At 34.5% G+C, this 21,938-nt stretch overlaps 1 long non-coding RNA gene across 1 annotated transcript in view; it reads right to left on the reverse strand.

Annotated features, from left to right (window-relative positions):
* Window positions 1-21,681, reverse strand: part of LOC128858873 (uncharacterized) — a 67,395-nt gene extending 45,714 nt beyond the window's left edge. The window contains exons 1-2 of the long non-coding RNA XR_008454066.1: window positions 20,976-21,681; window positions 12,511-14,194 (exon numbers count right to left, since the gene is read on the reverse strand). This is a non-coding gene — a long non-coding RNA (uncharacterized LOC128858873). The remainder of the gene's footprint in view (window positions 1-12,510; window positions 14,195-20,975) is intronic.
* Window positions 21,682-21,938: the final 257 nt, after the last annotated feature.

Genomic DNA, 21,938 nt, shown 5'->3' on the forward strand with positions numbered 1-21,938 from the left:
CTGAAATTTGTAATGTAGACCTCAAAATGCGGAGCCTACGTTTCTAAATCAACTCCGAACGGCAGATGGTTTTATGAGAAGACTTTTCATGACAGAAATTCACACAGAGGTTTGCGATTCCTTCCTAGAGGGCTTCCGCTTTTAGAATAATATTTTTTCTATCATTTGATTTTACAGGCACACAGTATTTTTCGAACTCGGGTCAACCGAAATTTCGTTACATACAAACTTATTCAGCTACGGAGTAAATTTTAAGATAATAATAATAATAATTGGCCAATGTGTGGTGTGCGTCTGAATGTTACAGGGACTTACGCTTTTATGTCGCCTCCGAATGGCAGATGGTTTTATGATGAGAAACTTTTTCATGTCAAAAATGCACTCGAGGATTTGTCATTACCTGTTGAAGAGCTCCCGGTTTTAGAATAACCTTTTTCTATCATTAGATTTTTCAGGCCCACAGTAATTTTCGAACCCGGGCCAGTTACTCACAAGCTCGCTCAGCTACGGCGGCTACTTAAAAATACTATTTAAAATATTAAAAAGAAGACCAGACTACACATTTTCGCCGCATTTTACTCTTTTCTTCGACAGGATGAGAATTTGAGATTTTACTTTAGGAAGTCCATTTTTGTTCTCTAAACAACTCTTTCAATGCTTACTTATATGGTACTACAACCGTATATCTATGTAGCTCGGTTCGCTGCTTGATGACGCCAGTTTGTGACACCGAGTGCCGCCGGGTTATGTCTCACTTGATCTCTTGCTCGTTGTTTACCAGTGGAGTCTCTCTCGAAGGACTGTCGTGACGAAACACTTTCGTTCATCCTCAAGACATGGCCAAGCTCTGTAATACGCTTCACTATATCCACATCTCGGTATAGTTCATACAACTCGCTGTTCCATTGGATACGGAACTCATTCTCGCCTACACGAGAAGAGGACTAACGATTTTTCAGAGAATTTTTCACTCGAACGCTCCCATGCTCTCTCATCAATTGTCGTCATCGTTGATTAGGCTTTTGAACAGCGTTGTTTTCGTTTTTCGAGAGAGGACTCTTATTCTCAATTGCCTAATGAGTCCAAAGTGGCACCTGTTGGCAAGTGTCATCTTTCATTTAATCTCTGGGCTGACATGGTTCTGGATCTTATCACTGGTTCTTAGATAAACAAAGTCCTTCCCCACTTCAAATTCGCGGTTGTCAACAGTAACGTGTTGTCCAAAACACGAAGACTCCCTGTATGTTGACAACACGTACTTTGTTTTACTCTCGTTCACAGCAAGACCATTTTTTTCTGCTTCCTTCTCTAGACTGGAGTACGCTGAACATACGGCGCGTTTGTTTAGGCCGACAATATCAATATCGTCAGCATACGCCAACAGCATTACACTTTTGTAGTAGATACACTACCGGTCAAAAGTTTGGGTTCACTTACATTATTTTGGAATTTTACACAATCAAGTCGGCTTATTAGTGGTTTTGTTTTTTAAACGTGCGTTCTGCTACTAGTTTGAGTTTAGGAGATTGTTATTGTTTACAAAGTGACTGTGGGAGGCGCGTAAATCAAGCATAAACGTGTTATGACTTGCTGCATTCTGTCAGTGCGTCTAATGCCTATTATGCGTAACATCTTATTGCTGCAAAACTCGCTTCAAGAGTTATATTTCTAATTGTTGATGTAATCTTTGTTATCAAACAGGTAAGTAAAACAATTTTTTGTATTCCAAAAAATAATTGTTTCACAAAAACTTACATACAAGTCGACGTTATACAAAAAGTATCTTCTAATTATTAAAATTTAAATAAAACTACATATTTCCTGTTTTATTATTTAAAATGGGTCGGAAAGCAGAGTTTAGTGTAAAAACACGAGCAGTCATTGTAGCACTACGTGGAGAAGGCTATTCAACGCGAAAAATTTGCTTCGAAATGTACGAGAAATGAACGAGAATGAACGAGAACTTCATGAGAACGTTACAAAGAAAGAGCGATACTGGGTGCAATCAGAGTCGTCATCGTTCTGGGAGGCCTAAAACTACGTCAAAGTTTCATATATGTTGTTTTCTAACAGCCCCTGAAATTCGCGAACAACTCAATTCCTCGCGCGAGGCTCCAGTATCTGTTTCGACGGTATAGCGACGACTAATGAAACTACGGCCTAAAAGGGTGCGTCACCGCCAAAAAACTTTTACTTCGAAAGCAAAATAAAGTAAAGAGACTTAATTGGGCTAAAAAACATAATGAGTGGACAACTGAACAATGGTCTAAAGTCTTGTTCACGGACGAGTCCAAATTTGAAATTTTCAACAAACGACGCCGCCAATATGTTCGTCGTTTTGTCGGTGAACGCATGATGAACCAATGGGTTATTCCCACATTTAATCATGATGGAGGGTTAGTGTTAGTCTGGGGATGTTTTGCTGGAGACAAAGTTGGAGACATTGTGCAAATTGAGGGTATCATGGACAAAAAAGTCTACCGCAACATACTTCAACGGCACGCTTTTCCGTGTGGGAAAAGACTTGTGGGCAGCGGATTCGTTTTCCAGCAGGATAACGATCCTAAGCACACTTCATAATTTTGCCAGGATTACATTGCAGCCAAAGAAAATCAAAAACAACTCAAATATATGGAATGGCCTCCTCAGTCGCCGGGTTGTAACCCGATCGAGTTGCTGTGGGGCGAGTTGGACAGAGAAGTACGAAAATTGCAACCTACTAATACAAAACAACTTTGGACATTTCTGCAAAATTGCTGGAATCAAATAACAGCAGAATCTTTGCGTAAATTAATTGATAGGATGCCCAGAATATGCGATGCTGTAATACGAGCAAAAGGCGGATATTTCGAGGAATCGAAAATATGAACAAATACTTGCGGGTTTCTTTAAAAGTTAACATATTTTGTATTAAACACAATTACTTTCTGTAAAATAACAATATTAAAAAATGTTTGACGAAGAAAATCATGATTATTTGAAAATTTTTTACAATTTTTCAATTGAACCCAAACTTTTGACCGGTAGTGTAGTTCCAAAGCGGTTTAACTCAGCAGCACGAATAATTTTTTCCAGTAGGAGATTAAAGAAATCGCAAGCAAGGGAATCGTCTTATCTTAAACCTCGCTTCGTATCGAATGGCTCGGAGAAGCACTTTCCGATCCTGGCGGAGCTCATTCTTTTAATAGTATGATTTTAAAGTACGAGGGAGGTAAAGATCGTACAAGTTTTTCACTGATTTGAAGTTTTTGCAAAGGTTCAATGTTTTAATCAAGCTCTAAAATACGTGAAATGTTAGAGGCGAATGAGAGGACTCTATACCTCAAAAGTGTTTCACATAAAGGGCCAGAAGGAACCCCAAAGGCAACAAGTTCTGAGCATAATTTTGTTTAATTGAAAAAATATATATCGCACAGCGTCAGGATGTGGATAAACCAACCTATTAGCACCTCTGGACTGATCTAAACATGATATACTGCGATCATTCACGTTAAATGAATACCTATTTACGTAAAAGTCGCAAGCTTCTGCTGTATTTCAGCACTTTTTCTTCCACATTTTTACTGAATTTGGGGTGTGTGTTTCTCCAGCAGGAGCAACACATTCGCAAAGCTTATTTTTCGTCGTCTTATTATCCAGTTCGCAAAGACGCGATCATACCTCTGCCACTTATCTGGTTTTTCATCGGCAAAGTTCAGATTATTCCCAGAAGGTGGCCACCGGAGACCGCGAATCGCTATCCGCTCTCAGTCAATTTGACAAAATCAGCTGTTGAGCAGACATAATAAGTAGGGATTTGCCTTAATGTTTTGTATTGTTTTTCATTTTTATTGCTAACCATATATTAATCAACTTTATTAATTGTTTGCTACTTGTTACGTCACAGCCATTAATACTCTCACGGTTGCTACAGTCTTGTAATCTGTCATGGTTGGAACTTCAATTTAATATGACTTATGACATTCCAAATATTGTATATTTCCTTTTTTTATTTGATGTTTTTTTATTCTTGTATCATTGACCTACCATTTGTCAGGCTAACATTAATATTGTATTATAACCGTCATTTCCGCCTTGTCCCGTCATCATGCCGCTCTTGTACTATTTCGCTCACTTACTCTTGTTATTCATACATATGTATATGTAGACCTTTATCTTAGTCATTAATTGTTTAGGGTTTGTGCTGCCTTTACACTCAAAACCATCTTGTCAACCTGACACTAATAACTAACATATCTAATGTCATAGCTGGCGGGTCTTTTGACTTCCTGCTTGTGTTCTCTGTCTCAATGCATCGTCTACCTGTACCTCTTAAACGATAGCACAGCTGATTACACACGGCTTTGTTTTAGAAGGTTAGGTTTACGCGGCACAATAACAAAAAGCATTTGAGCTGAACGTTAAATTTGTTGAGGTGCATACATACAAGGCTCAGCGAAAGTAGGTAAAATATAGTAAGTGGAAAAGGAAGAAAAAGGATGAGAAGATTAAGTGAGTGCATGGAAAAGCAACAGGTTTGTTCGGCTATATATTAGCTACCAAAAATTAAAAACAAAAAAATGGGAGGTGTCATAAAACTAGGAACTCTAAATGCGCTTGTGCTACAGCAATGAGACATATCCTCAGTCTACAAATTTTGTTTATTTTCTTGTTATTTTACAATAAGAAATGAAATTTAGAAAAAACCAAGTTAACCTGTGTCCTACCGCATCAATTAAATTCCATACAAGAAGCACTCATACGCTAATTAACCTTTTTTAAATAACAAACAACCTTTATTTATAAATCTATAGACAATTTAAAAAACCAGTTTAAACGACAGGTTTTCGCTTGTTTCATTTATCCGACTTTTTTTGAAGAGTTTGCGCTCGCGGCGAACTAGAGGCAATCTGTTTACCACTTTTTCTTTTCTTTTTTTTGTTTTTTGGAATAAATTATTTTCAGCTGATATTTTTTCTTTTTATTTCTTTTTGTTTCGCTTTGTATTTTAGCAAGTTATATTCACTGATTTCGTTGCCGGTTACGGTGTTTTTTGTACGTCCAGATTAACGCGCGAAATTTTATTCCTTGTGGAAAAAGTCGTTTGCGCTCTTTACCAAAACTAAAAATCGTGTTGCGAATTTAAATATATTTTTATCTACATAAATCGACGCTATATGCATTTGCAAAAAAATTGCTAGTAGTGAATGAGTAATAAGGTAGAAGTGAACGGCATAAAAGAGGAGCAACAAACATTGCAGTCAGCACACAGCGCAACTCTATTTTGTATGCTTTTTCTGTCATAAAATTTCTGTTATTCATTCATTTGAAGCCTATTTTCTACATAATATATAAATTTATTCATTCATGTTTTTCCCCATAAGCATTCCGAGTAAACTAATTTGATTGAGGAGACGCCTAGAGACTGGATTTATAGCGTCTGCACAACAACAAGTGAACACGGCGTAATTTCGAGAAAAAGCTAAGAATGAATTTAAGTTTATGGGCAGAAAATATCTGTGAGAAAGAGAAGTGGGTGTTGATGAATAGCATGATCCTCAAGAGGAAGATATACTGAGCCTAATCCAGAAACGCTTTATATATCTAAAAGACTCTACAGACATTTCTTGTTGCGTATTGTTTGAAAGTTGTGTTGAGATACAAATTGAATTAAAAATTTGATTAGGAGTTTGTACGTTTTTAAATCTGATATGCGAATGTGTAACGTGGATATTAACACCTATGTATGAGTGAAGAACACCAGGAGCATTGAAGAAATGGTACTACAAACAAATTAAAATTTAAGCTGCACTAGAAACACCAAGAACGATTTTCAAAAACAACAAAGGGAGAAGCAAAATATGAAGGACTACGCCTTTTGATACGAGTAAAAGGAAAATAAGGAGCACTTTAATATCTTTTTAAAAATGACGGAACCTATTAAATATTCAAGAAAACGAAAGAGCAGACGAACTGGGCTGCTAAACGTTTGGCAAGAGCACAACGTTATGGCCCACCTTCCAACACAAGCAGTCGTCAACATTGATGAATATGACGACAACGACGAGACGCCTGCAGATTCGCGGCAGTGCTAACTATCTTCTTGCCCATAGGAGAGCAAGTAGTCAAAATGGGTACGGGGAAAAGAATTCCCTTCCCTATGGAAAGCGAGGATGTTAAATAATGGTAAACCACTTTTTGAAGAGCTGACATATACAGACATAAGCAACCTCAGAAGGTTTCTCTAAGACTGAATATAGTTGGGAAGGAAACTTGTATAACTTGGTGAAAGCGATAGTCAAGCCGCGATTAAGGCGCTGACATCGCCATGGTACAGATCTAAATTAGTAAACTTCTGTAAGAACGCGATCAAGTCTCTTGGGTGTGCAGGTAACATTTCTATGATCTGGGTTCCAGGACATAGGATCATAGAGGGAAATGAAATTGCTGATGATCTTGCCAGGAAGGGGACTGAATTGGCCTCAAAGACCTCCTACCCGGTCATCGGCATCCCCCTGACAGTTGATAGAGTTGAACTGCACAAATTATTTCTCAGAAAAGCGTAGAAAAGATAGAGTTCCATTTCTTCATGTGCTATTTCGAAAACCCTTTAGCCCTAATGCGATATACGAAGGTCTCAGAAAGTTCTTTGAACTCCTCGCCATTCAATTTCCAACACGCGGAAAAGCTAGGGTTACCATTTAACCCCCATTGCAGAAGCTGTGTAGACCTTTCAGACATGGAGAATGTAGAGCACTTTCTCTGTGAATATCCGGGTTTGGCAGCTAGACGACTAAGGTCACTGGGCGCTTCTTCTGGAGCAGTGCGCCAACCTTAATCCAATCAATCCCCTCCATTATATCAACAGCTCTGGCTGGCTCTAGATATCTACCTTTTGGCGGTCTCATAATGGCATCAAAATGGCGCTTCAGAACTACATGAGGAATGCCAGACCGACACTTCAACCATTTCACCTACCTGGTGAAAGCGAGGATGTGACAAAAAAATTGTGCGGTAGCGCTAATTGGATTCTTGGAGAATCACTACTTAAACAAAAAGAACAAGAACAAAGTCCTAAAAATTTTGAAATAAACTTTTTCAGTGCAAAAATACACTCGAACTTTTCTCGGTACTTGCGGGCGTCCGCTATTAATTTTTCATTTATTTTTTTTTATTTTAATTCTCCAGACACATATCGCACCCTAAATACAAAAGGGTCACAACTCAAAATTTTCCAAATTGAGTTTTTTGCATAAATTAATTCAGAGTACACATTTCTAACTGCTGCAAATATTTCGTTCACATAACTATCTTCTTTAACTGGAAAAATACAGTTATGTATATTTTTATGTCAAGTGTGTTGCTTTTGCACGATCAACTAAAGAGAATTATTTTTAGTTGCGTTAATGGGCTCAAGAACAGCTGATTACTTTTATTACACATAAAGAGTTTTATTTTGAGTTCTGCCTTTATAACTGTAAAAAGTGATAAATTTCGTGGTATATTATTTTGCATTGTTCCTCTTTAGTTGTGAAAAGTGAGTTCAATTAGGTTAGGAAACTTATAAAATTAAAACATTTTATCAGTTAAAAAGGCACAACTTAAGATATCACTAGTTAATCGAAAAAATTTCAGTGAAAGAGTCATAAATCAAAATTTTGTTTTATTTTCGCTAACATAATATAAAATTGAAAAAAATATAGTAGAACCTTCTTCAATGTTGTATATTTTCATGATGGAACAATATCTTCTTTAAATATTTCAATAATTTTTACATAAAACGTTTTTCGTCTCTCCTGAAAATCTTAGTATTTTGAGTTGTGACCCTTTTGTATTTAGGGTGCGATATGTTTAGCCATGCTGAGATCGAAACCACAACTTTCAAGGATAATTTATGCCTCAATAATCTTACTCATCTAAAATTTCAATTGGAATGTACCCAAAGGCATCAGCACCATTTCAGACAGAGACAGAATTTTAACTTAATAGACATAACATGGCGACTAGTTTTCCTAGACTTCCCAATATTTTTGTATGGGCTAAAATCTTAGAAGAATTTTGATCGTAGAATATAAAGAGTTGGATTCGTATTCCTCCAAATAGTCAGCTTTTTTTCTGCTTATTTCTTTTATTTTGCCTCGCTTCATCGTTCAGCTAATCCTGAGTATAGTATTGGATCTGCTGTATTAGTGTTTGGATTTATGACACGTTTTCGAACATTTTTAGTACACTGAAGAATATCAATTATCTCACTTTCTAGAGCTGGACCCGCTGGATTTTTATTCGCCGTAAAGCTTATACAGCTCATTGTTCCATTGTCTGTGATATTAGCCGTCGCTTAAGGGCAAAGTTCCCAAAATCCTCCATTGTCATCGTCCAAGCTTCTCGGGCATGATAAGGCACTTACAAAGTGTTAGTTTTGTTCGTCAACAGAGGATTTTACTACTCAGTTGTCTACTTAGTCCAAAGCAGCATTTGCTAGCAAAAGATATATTGGAAATAGTAAGATTTTTTTTGTTTTTCCACATTTCCTTTGAAAATTATTAAATCGATTGAATTTGTAATTTAATTAAACTATGCATATCACCTCTGCTGTATTTGCACTTGAATCTATGGCACGATTTTAAAGACTTTCAGTTCACAGAAAAAATTCGATCCGAAGAGGCTTATGGTTGAAAAAGTCTGCTGTTTTTGTTTTTATTTCTTTTATTTTACTTTCCTTTGTTCTTCCACAAATCCTTTTAAAAACATCAAATTCACTCTATCTACATATTTTGATTTATGTTACTTTTATGAGCGTTTTTGTATACTGAAAAATTACCTTCTTACGATATATACTTCGAAATAGTCAGCTTTTTATTTCTTTTATTTTACTTTCCTTTGTTCTTCCACAAACCACTTCTTTTCGAAAAAAAAACAGTTTTTTTTCTTTTTATTACTTTTATTTTTGTCTTTCCGCAAATCCTTTGAAGAGCATCAAATTCACTGTATCTCTATATTTTGATTTATGTTACTCATTCAAACGTGTTCAGTACACAGAAGAATTTCGATCTGAGGATATATTCTTCGAAATAGTCAGCTTTTTTTCCTTTTATTTGTTTTATTTTTCACCCTGTTTTTCGGCAAGTCCTTAAAAGGGACTTTAAACTTACTTGATGTATTCTCAATTGAACGTATGACTCATTTCTGAATATTTCTCCACATCAACCTCCCTCTGAGTGTCGAACTTAGTACTAGTTTGAGTAAAAAATAAATCAGAATAATTAAAATTCCAATTGAACGGTGTCCTTATCATTATTTTTTTCCTTACCATTCCGTTTGGCAATTGTAGTTAGTTTGGATTTCAGTAGCTACGTGTCTGTATGTAAGTATTTATTTTTTTACAAAGTAGCTTAAAACAATATAAGGACCTTCCAAGCTCACAAAAAATGTAGGTACATTAGAATCCGCCAAAAGAGTGCAAAAAATGGCCTACAGAGCCAGCTTCTACACATATTTTTTTTCTTTCTATTACTTTTGCTTCTAGCTCTGCTATTCACTTAATCCTTTTAAGGACTTCTCACCCATACAGAGGCTACATATACATACATATGTACATGTATGTCCTAGCATTGTTAACTGCTGTTTGCCAATTCTTAAATGTAAGCTTTTGTTTTTTTTTTTTGTTTTTGTTTTCCTGCGCACTTCATTTGCACGTATGATATTAATGCAATATTACGTATTGAAACCAATTCAGCTGCTGCTTCTTTTGACATTTCTGATATATATACACACATATAATTTAGTGCAAATGACGCTATCGCCGCATCCCACCATTTCTGGCCACATTCACCCATATATGGTTTTTCGCAGAAGGTCGACTTTTTGTGCCCGGTGAACGTGTATTGCAGATTTCATCCCTTTTTGGGCTGAGATTAAGAACGAAATATTTGTAAATATTTTACGTATTCAAGTGTTGTGTCGTTTCTGCGCCACAAGGGCTGAATTTTAATTCATGTTTGTTTGAGATTGGGATCAATCCAAATAACGTTTCCATATGAGGGGGATTTGAAGGCTATTGATTATTTCCAATAATGGTATTCTTGCTCTACCGATTGTGTGTTTAGTTTTAAATGGTATTCGAGTTGAAGTATATTTATTAGTGAAGTGTTTCTCACGGTTTATAAGAAATGTTATAGAGGTTAGAGCGTACAATTGATACGATTTCTTGAAAGGAAAAATTATTTTAGACTTGTTTTTGGGTTATTATGCCGGGTTTGGTGGGAAGCTCTTTGGAAGGGCTATAATATCACTAAACTGGGGAGGGTGCAAAGGACTGCATGCATTGGCATCACCGGAGCATGCAAAACTTGCCACAGTGCTGCCCTGAATGTCCTTTTGCACTTACTTCCCATCGACTTTTCTGTAATTTCCATCGCAGCTCAAAGAGCAATCAGGTTAAAGAAGATTCGCCTCTGAAGACAATCTCTCAAGGGAGATGGTAGCATTTTCGGACAGTTAACACCGTATTTCTCCGAACTTCGAACAGATCTTTCTATCCGCAAACTAGAGTGCGAGGATCGTGCTAGAGCAGTCTTTCCAAATAGGAAGGATTGGATCGAGGAGAAAATCTCTAAATCAGCCAATTTATTTATCTCCTTTAAACTGCCGAACACTGCTAGTGTTTTTCAAGCAGAAGTCCTTGCGATCTTGCAGGCATGCAAAATGCTTAGGAAACGCGGGAGCGAGGGAGATATTAACATTTTCTCCAATAGTCAAGCCCCGATTAAGGCTCTGACGACGCCATGATGCAGAACGAAATTAGTAAACTCCTGTAAAGAAGAGATCAAATCTATTGGGTGTGCAGATTTCTCTGATCTGGGTTCCAGGACATAGGATCATAGAGGGAAATGAAATTGCTGATGAGCTTGCCAGGAAGGGAACGGAATTGGCCTCAGAGACCTCCTACCCGGTCATCGGCATACTCTTGACAGTTGTTAAAGGGGAACTGCACAAATTATTTATCAGGAAAGTGCAGAAAAGATGGAGCTTAATTTCTTCATGTGCTATTTCGAAAACCCTTTGGCCCCAATACGATATAGGAAGGACTCAGAAAGATCTTTGGACTCCTCGCCATTCAATTTCCAAATTCGTAGCTGTGTTTACCGGTCACTGGACGATCGGCATACACGCGGAAAAGCTAGGGCTACCATTTAACCCCTATTGCAGAAGCTGTGTGGACCTTTTAGAGAAAGAAACTATACAACACTTTCTCTGTAAATATCCGGGTTTGGCAGCTAGACGACTAAGGTCACTGGGAGCTCCTTTCTTCGACAGCCTGGGGCAGTGCGCCAACCTAAATCCAATCAATCTTCTCCATTGTATCAACAGCTCTGGCTGGCTGTAGATATATGCCTGTTGGAGGCCTCATAATGGTATCAAAACGGCGCTTTAGTGCTACTTGAGGAGTGCAAGGTGCACTTCAACCATTTCACCTACCTACCTACCTTGGGTTATTATATTGCCTTAATTTTTATTTTCTGCAAAGTTCCCTGAAAGTTATTACACGGGTAAGCAGCTAATCTGTAGCTTCTTTGATTGCGGCTAACTTCGTTTGATAGCCTGAACTTGAGTTTGGTGGGGAGTAACTCGCTGAATACTCCTGCTTGCCCATTCAACTTCAAACCATGCGTGAACTGCTTCACCTGGCCTTGACTCTAAATGCTATACCTCACCCACTCTTCCCTTGATGGAATATGAGTGGAGAAAATCTCGCGCGAACTAAGCGAAAGTGTACATTGCTCAGTTACCAGGTTTCTGAGGATACTTGAATGTTTTCGACACGCACAGCGACTGCTTTACCTACGATGAGTGGTTCGAAGCGGCTCACTGATTCCCATGAACGCAGACCTTTGGACTCTCTCCACCTTCTTCGCCTACATACACCCTCTTGGAATACACTACAGTGGTCCGGTAGCCTGAACTTGAGTTTGATGGTTCGCATCTCACTGAATTCTGCTGCGCCAACTCTCCCATTCAACTTCGAGTCATGCGTGAACAGCTCCAGCAGGCCTTGGCCCTAAATGCTATACCTCGCCCACTCTTCCCTTGATGGAATGTGAGTCGAGAAAATCGCGCTCGGACCAAGCGAAGATGTACATTGATCAGTCAACAGAGGAATGAACTCAAAGTTTCTAAGAATACTTGAATGTTTGCCGTTTATTGTAGTGCAGCGACAGTTCTACCTACGATGTTCACAGTTACTGCATTTAGCTTAATACTAGACAAGTAGTGGTTAAAAGCGGCTCACTGATTCCAATGAAGGCAGACTCCAAAGTCTCTCCAGCTTCTTCCCCTACATCCTCCTCTTCAGCTTGCTAGTTACTTTTTAGTTTAAAATCTTAAACATTATTTAGTTTTTTAAAGCGCCTTTTAAGTATATTCGCGCCTATTTATAAAGCATAGTCACTTAAAATCTAGCCTAAAATCATAAGTGTTTTAAGAAATAAAACTTTATTTTAGGTAGTATGAAAAAAATTTGCTTCTACTCACCACAAACATCCAACCAACCCTCGACGCGACTTGGATAACTTATGGCGCAAACGCGATTAAAAGAACGACGTCCCATTTTGTAGCTATTATTTTTGTTGTTATTGCTTTCACAGCTTCTCTGCTTTTTGTCCTGCCACTCTCCACTTGCTCTCTACCTCTTTATTGCTCTCACTCTCACTCTCACCGTCCACAATCCACTTGTTCAATCTTTGCTTCCCCACACACCACTTATACACGCTCTTCCTGCCTGCCTTGCCACCTGTTCGTACTCCTTCGCGTTCACCGCTAACCCTTAACGCCTTTATTTACGTTGCGCACTTGCTATTGAATATAACTGGCTTATGCAAGCTTATTGGATTGGCAAGGATACATACTAATACTCATGAAACAAGCGCGTAATCACTCTCAATGCTCACTTCGAACGTTCACTTGCAGATTTTAGTGTGAGTGCCGTGTGGATGCTACGATATTAAGGGTATTGTATTGCATTTCAAAGTAGATTGAGGGGCTACAAAGGGTACAGCAAGTTTGAGAATTGAAAATTGAGGATGCTGTGTGGAGAGTATTTGGTGGTTTTTGAATTGAGTTTGTTTTCTATTGGATTTCAGATTTCGACAAAGTGGTTACACGTTGTTGTTCTTTTCTCCATGCAAGAGTTGAGTGGTGGATTTTGTTGGTGGCTATTTTGTAATGAGTTGTTGGGTGATTTTACGCTGATGAGTGCGTTTGTATCGCTTTTATGGATTTTCCAATTCTTTGGCGGAAAAATGATGTAGCCGCCGTCGTCGTCGTTGTTGATGATGATGATGAATGTGCGTATGTGTGAATAGGAGATGCTTTTGCTGAGCAAAACTTTACGCAAATTTTCATTGATATTTGTTTGTTTATAAAAATAGACGCCAGAGAGCCGAGTTCAATCACTTCACTTCAAGCATTTTAAGCACAGATTTAATTGATTTTATGAGCACTGCTCAAGTGGGTATTTAAATTGTTGAATGCTGTAACGATTTGTTATGTAAACTGCTGCTGATTTTTAACAGAGCAATTATTGCACTTTTTTAATGGATGTTATGCGCTTTAAGTGAAGATTTGGAGCACGATTTTATTGCAGTTTTTCATAATTTTCTTTTCATTTTTTTTTTATTTGTGTTATTACTCAGAAAGCATATTTTTATAAATTTTACTATTAAAATATTTTATGCTTTAATTTTTCAGTTTTTTTTTATTTTATTTATTTTTTATAACATTCTTTTCCTCATTTTTTTGCCACGCACAAATCTAAATTCGCTAAAAAATTCTGGTATTGTCACTAATATTTTATTATCTTATCATTTATCAATCACTCTTTTAATTATATTTGCTTTTTTAAGAGCAGAATTTTAGCTGAAATACCAATAAACCCTGCTCACTTCCGCAAAAACAAAACAATTTTCAACTTCGTTCAACTATTTTTGCGTATTTTCATTGCTTTTTATTTACACTTTTTTAAGCTTATCTGCTTCTCAATGCTCGACTGCTCACTATTTTTGTTTACGTATTTTTCCATACACGCAAGGAAACATTAGCTCTGGGCCCACTGTTCATAATCCATTTTCATTGATGAAAAACTATTTCACTCTTCTGTCAATCTTTTTTATTGCTTGCTGCTCACCAATTTGTTTAATAAAATTTTTTTTTTTAATACCTGCAAAATGCAAAAAAAAATTTCATTAGCACAAAAATTATTAGCTTTCAGCAAATGTGTTAATTAAAAGCAACAACAATAACAACACAGCAACTGTTAGATATAATATTACCACAGCAGCGTTTTCAATTTTAATTTTTGCAAATAAAAAAATTTTATTAGCGAAACGTTTAAAAAAAATATTTCTCAGAAACGTCGCAATCACACTTGCACATTCCCGTTTTACGTACTGCCTCTGCTCTCCACATTTTTATAGCCTTTTAAACATGTTTTATAATTGATTTACATATTTTTATAGCAACTCTTTGAGTTTATCACAAAACTTATTTTGAATAAATTTCCAGTTTATTGCAACCATTGCCAGCTTTCAAAGCTGAAGACTAATTGCACATACATACACACATATGTACATACATACATATTTACACATTCTGCATTCCAAACTATTTGCTGTTTACTTTCCGCAACAAGCCTTCTTCTTCGCCAGTAGGTAGTTTGATTACACAGGGTCGAAAAAAAATAAAAATTAAACATTTTTTCTTATTCATAAAAAAATGTACCTTTGAACAAAGTACTTAGGAGTATTGAAAAATGCTATAGCTAGCATCCAGCTGTCGTTGTTTACTATTTACCTACAATTCCATTAAAATATGCGTGTGTGTGAGTGTGTATTCAAGCAAAAAATTTATCGCGTACCACAAACTGACTAAGTGCAGCTGTTTTTATTTTATTTTATTTTTCATGTTTTTTTTTATTTTTTGCACTTACATATTTTTATGCATAAATAATAATACTATGTAAATAAACATATCGCCAACTTACTTAGCTTCTCGTTTGTTGCTCTCGGGTATACACTTAACAAAAAAAACATATAAAAACAAAAACAAAAAAAAATACAGCTTTATTTTATCTGAAATGTTTCACATACCATATTTCACATATCCAGTGCTAAATTCGTTGGAAACATAAAAATACCCTAAGATGCTTATGGGTCAGTACGCAGTATTTTAAGTAAAGTAGGTATGGCATTGTTTTTTTAACTACCATTTTACGAAGAAATATAATATAAAATTATAGCAGCAATCATGCAAATAATTGTCGAAGAGGCAAAAATGGCGCACAATTTTCAAATCCATACACACACATAAATGCAAATTCATGTAAAATAATAACAAAATATTTTCTTATATTTTCACAGCAATGAGTAAAGAGAGCAAAAACATACTCGTACATGGTGAAAATATTTGTAATGGGATGACCAAGATCGGACTAATGAATCGGTCTGTTGTCGAAAAAACTAAGAATGTGTTAGTGATATACGAAAGAAATTAACACAATGTCACTTCTTTGCCATCTGAACGATGATTGATTTGCCGAGTGTGTGAATGTGTGTGAAATGATCGTGCAGAATTCGGCTGGCGAATACCTTTTGTGACGTGCCAGCCGAAGTTTCCCTAACAATTTTGTTTTTCAGCATTGTTATGGGTCAAACCATGTAATCTATCATCCTTGAAGAACATAGAAATGCAAATAAAAGTAACTCATCACTTTCTATTTTGTGCAAGTCGTGGAGTGTTAGGAAATGGGTGAAAGAACTGTTGCTGCGGAGAAGGCATTGTGGTGAAACTCCACTTGACTTTTACGATGTCTTAAAATGTTTTAATTATTGGCAACCACTTGCCAAAAACTCGATCCATAGGTAATGCATAGTTCCATAATTAACGTATCCTTAACTATTTAATAAATTTAAAAAATCTCTCCTGAGAGCCAGTACTAAGTTAATCGAAGAGATTCATTCAACGTAGGTAGGTAAAAGTGGCGCTCGGTCTTTACATCCACTCAACCTTAATTCGTTGCGTGAATTTGAAACCGTTTCTGCAATCGAGTTTAGGAACTGTTCCGCGAAATGGGGAAAATGTTGGTATACTGATAGCGTACATACTTTATAGGATGGCGGATTATTCTAAATAGAACAAAAGGTAGTTCGAAGGCAAATTATTGGCTAGAATTTATAAATGATATCACCTATTACCTAAGTGATGATGGGCTTAGAACAGCTGATGGTTTTTTGAGAAGATTTTCATAGCAGAAAAGCTATGGTATACTGCCATTGTTTGTCGTATAGCAACGACCAGTAAAATTTGAATTTCCTTATCAAATCAGATAGAACAATTTCAATAATTTATTTTTGTTTTATTTTATTCCTTTCCAATTTAATTTATATTATTATTATTTGTTGTTTTTGTTATATTTAATTTTATTCCATTTTTTCTTTCAATTTTTTAATTTGGTTACATTTTTTAATGTCCTCAATATTTTTCTTAATACTTTATTTAATTTTTATTTAATTTTACTTTATTTTATTCATTTCTTCTATTTTTATTTAAATTTTTCTTTTCATTTCTTTTATTTACATTTAATTTCAGCATTATAAATTAATAAAAAATTATAATTTTTGTAAAATTTTATATTAATTTAAATTTGTATCTTACTTTTTTTAATTTCTTTTTCATTTTTTTATGTAATTCCTTTTAAATTCTTTATTTTATATTTTTTTATTTACTTAAATTTTTTTTAAATTACGTAATTTTTTGCATACATTTAATTTAGGTGTTTTTATTTCATACAATTTTTATTTTATTTTATTATATTTTCATTTAATTTATGTTAATTTGATTCTTCATTATTTTATATCAATTTAGATGTAATTCATTTTATATTTTCATTTCATCCATTTAATTTAATTTAATAAAATTTTTTTATTCACTTCATTTTTTTCATAATAATTCATTCATATTGCACTATTCATTTAAAATTAAATTAATTATACATTTTTTTATAGTAAATTAAATTTATTATTTTCGTTTCTTTTAATTTCTTAAAATTTATTTTTTTAATTGACGTAATTTTTTACATACATTTAATTTAGTTGTTTTCATTTAATGAAATTTTTATTTTAATTTATTATATTTTCATTTAATTTATGTTAATTTTCTTCTACTTTATTTTATAACAATTTAGATGCATTTTATTTTATTTTTTAATTTCTTTCATTTAATATAATTTATTACAATAAAAATTATTTTATTCACTTAATTTTTTTCATAATATTTTATATAATTTTTTTCATTTCATTTTATTTGATTTTATTTTATGTTAAATTAATTTAATTTAAAATTTTTTTTTATTAAATTAAATATTTTATTTTCGTTTCTTTTTTAATTTCTTTAAATTTATTTTGTTTTAGTAACTGTTTTTACTTTATTTAATTTGCTTTAATTTTTTCATAACATTTCATTTGGTTTTTGATTTAATTTTCTTTGATTTTACTTTATTTTATACTATATATACATATACAGTGCACTCGCGGTAACTCGAATAGCCGCTAAGTCGAACGACGTGCTAACTCGAACACATTTTTTCCCCTATTGACTTCTTTGTAACTCGAACAACAAAAAAGCGCTATAACTCGAACAAAAAAACAAATTTATTTGTACACACATTCTTTTCAAACATGTACATTTTGTACATAGATACATATGTAATAGTATATGTATATAAATTATATGTATACTAGTGTATTGTCCATATGAATATTTCGACGTTAATATTCCGTTAGTTTTCTGGGAACAACATCTTGCATTGACCAAATTGCTTTAAATTTGTCATTTGTAGTATATCAGTGCACGTGAGTAATGGATCGTAAAAGGTTGAAGTGTTTAACATTAAAAGAGAGGGCTGAAGTCCTTAACAAAATTAAACGTGGACGTAGTGTTACTTCTCTAGCGAAGGAATATGGGGTAGCCAAGTCCACCATAAGTCTTATAAAAAAGAAAGTTAAGGCAATTTATGGCTTGCACTAACGCTACCGGCAACCATAAGCTTAAACTTCTCGTTATTGACAAAGCAAGAAATCCTCGTGTTTTCAAAAATTTTAACTGTCCGGTGGAGTACAAAAATTCCAAATCAGCCTGGATGACTTCGGCGATTTTCAAAAACTGGTTTCATAATTCGTTCGTGCCGCAGGTAAAATCCAGATTCATTAAAACAATTTTTTTAACCAAGTTAAATGACTTTAATATTTAGGTAAGAAAAAATTTGAAAGATGGGGACTACCTGAGAAGGCTCTTCTTCTAATTGATAATGCCCCATCACATCCCAACGAAATCGAATTAAAGTCCGAGGATGGTTTAATTTTAACTATGTTTATGCCGCCGAATGTGACACCATTGATCCAGCCAATGGACCAAAATGTAATTCGTATAACGAAACTATACTACAGAAATTTTCTACTGGCTTCCATTTTCAACAATCGATCGAAAAATCGATATCGATGACTGTTTTTTTAACATAGCACACTCAATTGATAAGTCGAACAAATTCGATAAATCGAACAGCGCCTGTTTTAATTAGTTCGAGTTATCGCGAGTGCACTGTATATATATATTTGGCGCGTACATCCTTTTTGGGTGTTTGGCCGAGCTCCTCCTCCTATTTGTGGTGTGAGTCTACAGCGGTAAGTTCATTTTACTTAATTTTTTAGTTTCTTTCACTGAATTTAATTTTATGTAACTTATCTAATTTTTTTTTAATTTTTTTTCTTCATTTTATTATACACATATGTTTTTCATTTTAATTTTTTTTTATTATTTTTTATTTATTTATTTTTAAATTTTATTTTATTTTCGATTAATTTAATTAATTATATTAATTTAAGTTTATTTTATTTAACCTTCCGTTGGGCACCCGGGTCTGGTCAGACTAACTTTTCGATTTTGGACGTTAATTTAACATATTTCTGTTAGTGTCCAACGGAAGGTTACATCTTTTTTCATAATTTCTTTAATTTTATTTTATTTACTTTGCTTCTTCTCATTTTATTATTTTATTTAAATTTTACGTTATTTTAAATTAATTTAAGTTTACTTCATTTGGTTTTTTTTTAATTTCACTTTAATGAAACTAATTTTATTTAACTTACTTCTTTAAATTAAATTTAAATTTTCTTAATTTTTTTCATTACATTTCACTTAATTTTATTTTGTTTGATTTTTATTTTATTTTAATTTAGGTTTATGTCTTTCTTTTTTTTATTTTATTTTTTCATTTAATTTAATTTTATATAATTTACTTAAATTTTTATTAATTTTTTTTATTACTTGTTTTCATTTTTTTATTTTATTTCATTAACTTACTTAATTTTTTTTTAATTAATAATTTTTTTCATTTAATTTATTTTATTTTATTTGATTTCCTTGTCATTTCACTTAATTTTACAACACTTTATATCAATTTCTTTAATTTAATTTTATTTACTTTAATTATTTTTAATTTGTTTATTTCATTTTATTTTGTATAAATAAAAAAATGAAAACAAAAAACGTGGCAAAAAACGCGTTTAATGCAAGAGTTATAGTAAAAGGAAGGAATAGAAGGAATAATTAGTTCTCACCACTGTATATAAAATCAAAATCCAATAGGCACCATCGTACGCAAACACATGTCTGTATGTATGTATGTAAGCGCATGTTTTGGTAGCAGCGATATTTTTTTTTTGTTGCAAATTTGATTAACAAAATCGTATTTTTATACACATACATATAGTATGTTCCTTTTGGTGGTATGTCTGTATGTATGTATGTGCATAAGTACCATGACTTTGCTTGCATTTGTAAACTAAAAATTTTCTATTCAAATATTGCTTGCAGCCACATGCATGCATCCCCTCCATATGTTCATGCATTCATAAAAATTAATATATTTTAGGCTGTATGCAGATTTGTTCATTTAAATACTTGTATTTGCATTTCATTCGCATCTAAACACGTAGTCCAGCAAATAAAATTTTTCGCACATTATCAGTTCGGCAGCAGCTGTATACAGTCGGCGAATTTCGCACAAATAAACACACACACACTACGCACGCACTCGCACATTGCGTATGCTGTTTTATAATTATCAGCAATAACTATTGATTTTACTGTATTTATTGTTTTTCTTATTGTTGTAGGCATTTGTTGCATCACTTGTCTATGTTTTGTTACTACATTTTGCTATTGTTGTTGTCAACGCATTTTATCAACCACCCGCATGAGAAGGACTCGTTACTTTGCGAACTGGCATCGCGAACACTTGTCAAACCGCACATACACATACACTACAGATAACGTTAATGTTCTTTGTACACTATTTACACAAATTCACCTATAAGTAGATAGAAAAAAGGGCAGCCAACATTTGTAGAACAGGAAAGAAAAAGGTATTTGCAGTTATTTATGCACATACACTCACTCACACAAAAAGCCAATTCCCACAGGTTAAACTCCAGTAAACACCAGTCGCTCACTTCGGTTCGGCTAAGCACACCATCACTAAGAAACTACAACCTTAGATTAAAAAAACAATAGCAAACACACCACGAACTTCCATGCAAACATGTCCGTTTGTCATTTTTAATGGTACCACGGCAGTCATCGTACCTTTTTCATTATTATTATCATAAATACATTTTTAGCTAGTAAATTTTGATGTGTATCGAGAGAGACGGTGGAATGAAATAAACAAATAGCTGTTGCAGAATATTTTTACACCTGCCAATCATGCGCGGACATGTATGTGCATGTGCAATTTTGCTGTTGTTCTGATACCTGTGCACCGCTGTCGTAAAGGCACATCCAACTGAAGAGTGTTGTTATTTTTGTCATTTGAAGCCGAAGATTAATTTTCACTAGCATTTATTAATATCGTTGCATTGATATTGCACTATTTCATATTAATATACCTGTGCGTCCTGTGATGCTGTATTGTTTTTTGCTTTATCGCTTCCTTTTTATTTTTGCTGAGCTAAGAAGCCGGGCTGCTGCTACTCGACTGCGGCTCGGTTCCTTTCAACAATTCGCCCTTTTTCTATACAGCTTTGCTTTTGCTACTTTACTTCATCTTCACACACATCTTTACACCTACATACGAGCATGTATGTATTTACAAATATATTTCTTACCCATATGTTTAACACTTTTTCGGCATTCAATTTCAATTTGCTAGCCAAAAACAATGATTTATGCAAATTCGAAAAAGCAAAAGAAATTTCGAGGAAACGCGAACCGACCGGCCAACCGAACGAACATATGTAGATAGCGGCGAGTAAATAGCACACGTACCGTACCGTCGTTTTCTCAGCAGCTTCCTTTCATTTCCTTTAACTTTACGACTTTATTTGTTGTGCCGCTGTTTTGATATTGTTGTTGCTACTGCTTACTATACAACCTTCTTTCTTCACATCCGCATCCGCGCTCACACACAATAACGCATTTCGACCGACTTCCGTTCACTGTCAGATTCCGCAAAATATGTACTAAAGAAACTTTGCCGAAGGAATGGATACGCGTATATTTGTAATCCGTTAAAGCAGACGCACTAAATTATTAACACACGCGTCGCTCACCAACATCAATTCCGCACTGAAACTCTGAGTAAATGCAAAGTGTATGACAACCGTTGCGCCGGAGAAGTTACCACAAAATACAAAACAAACAAACAAAAACACACAATTGCTGCTGAGTGCCAAGCAGGCAATAGCAGTGGCAGTGGATTGTGTGGATATGTATTTGTTTGTTAGCTACCATCTATTGGGTTGCCATTGGGTTGGCCAGTGGTTCGGTGCTCGAAATGTAACGCAAAGCAAAAATGGATGATAAAGTAGGTGGATAAAATGTAAGTGCGGTAACCGCTTTTTTTACTTGAG

Source organism: Anastrepha ludens, chromosome 3 (genome assembly GCF_028408465.1).
Source record: "Anastrepha ludens isolate Willacy chromosome 3, idAnaLude1.1, whole genome shotgun sequence".
NCBI classification, from domain to species: domain Eukaryota; kingdom Metazoa; phylum Arthropoda; class Insecta; order Diptera; family Tephritidae; genus Anastrepha; species Anastrepha ludens.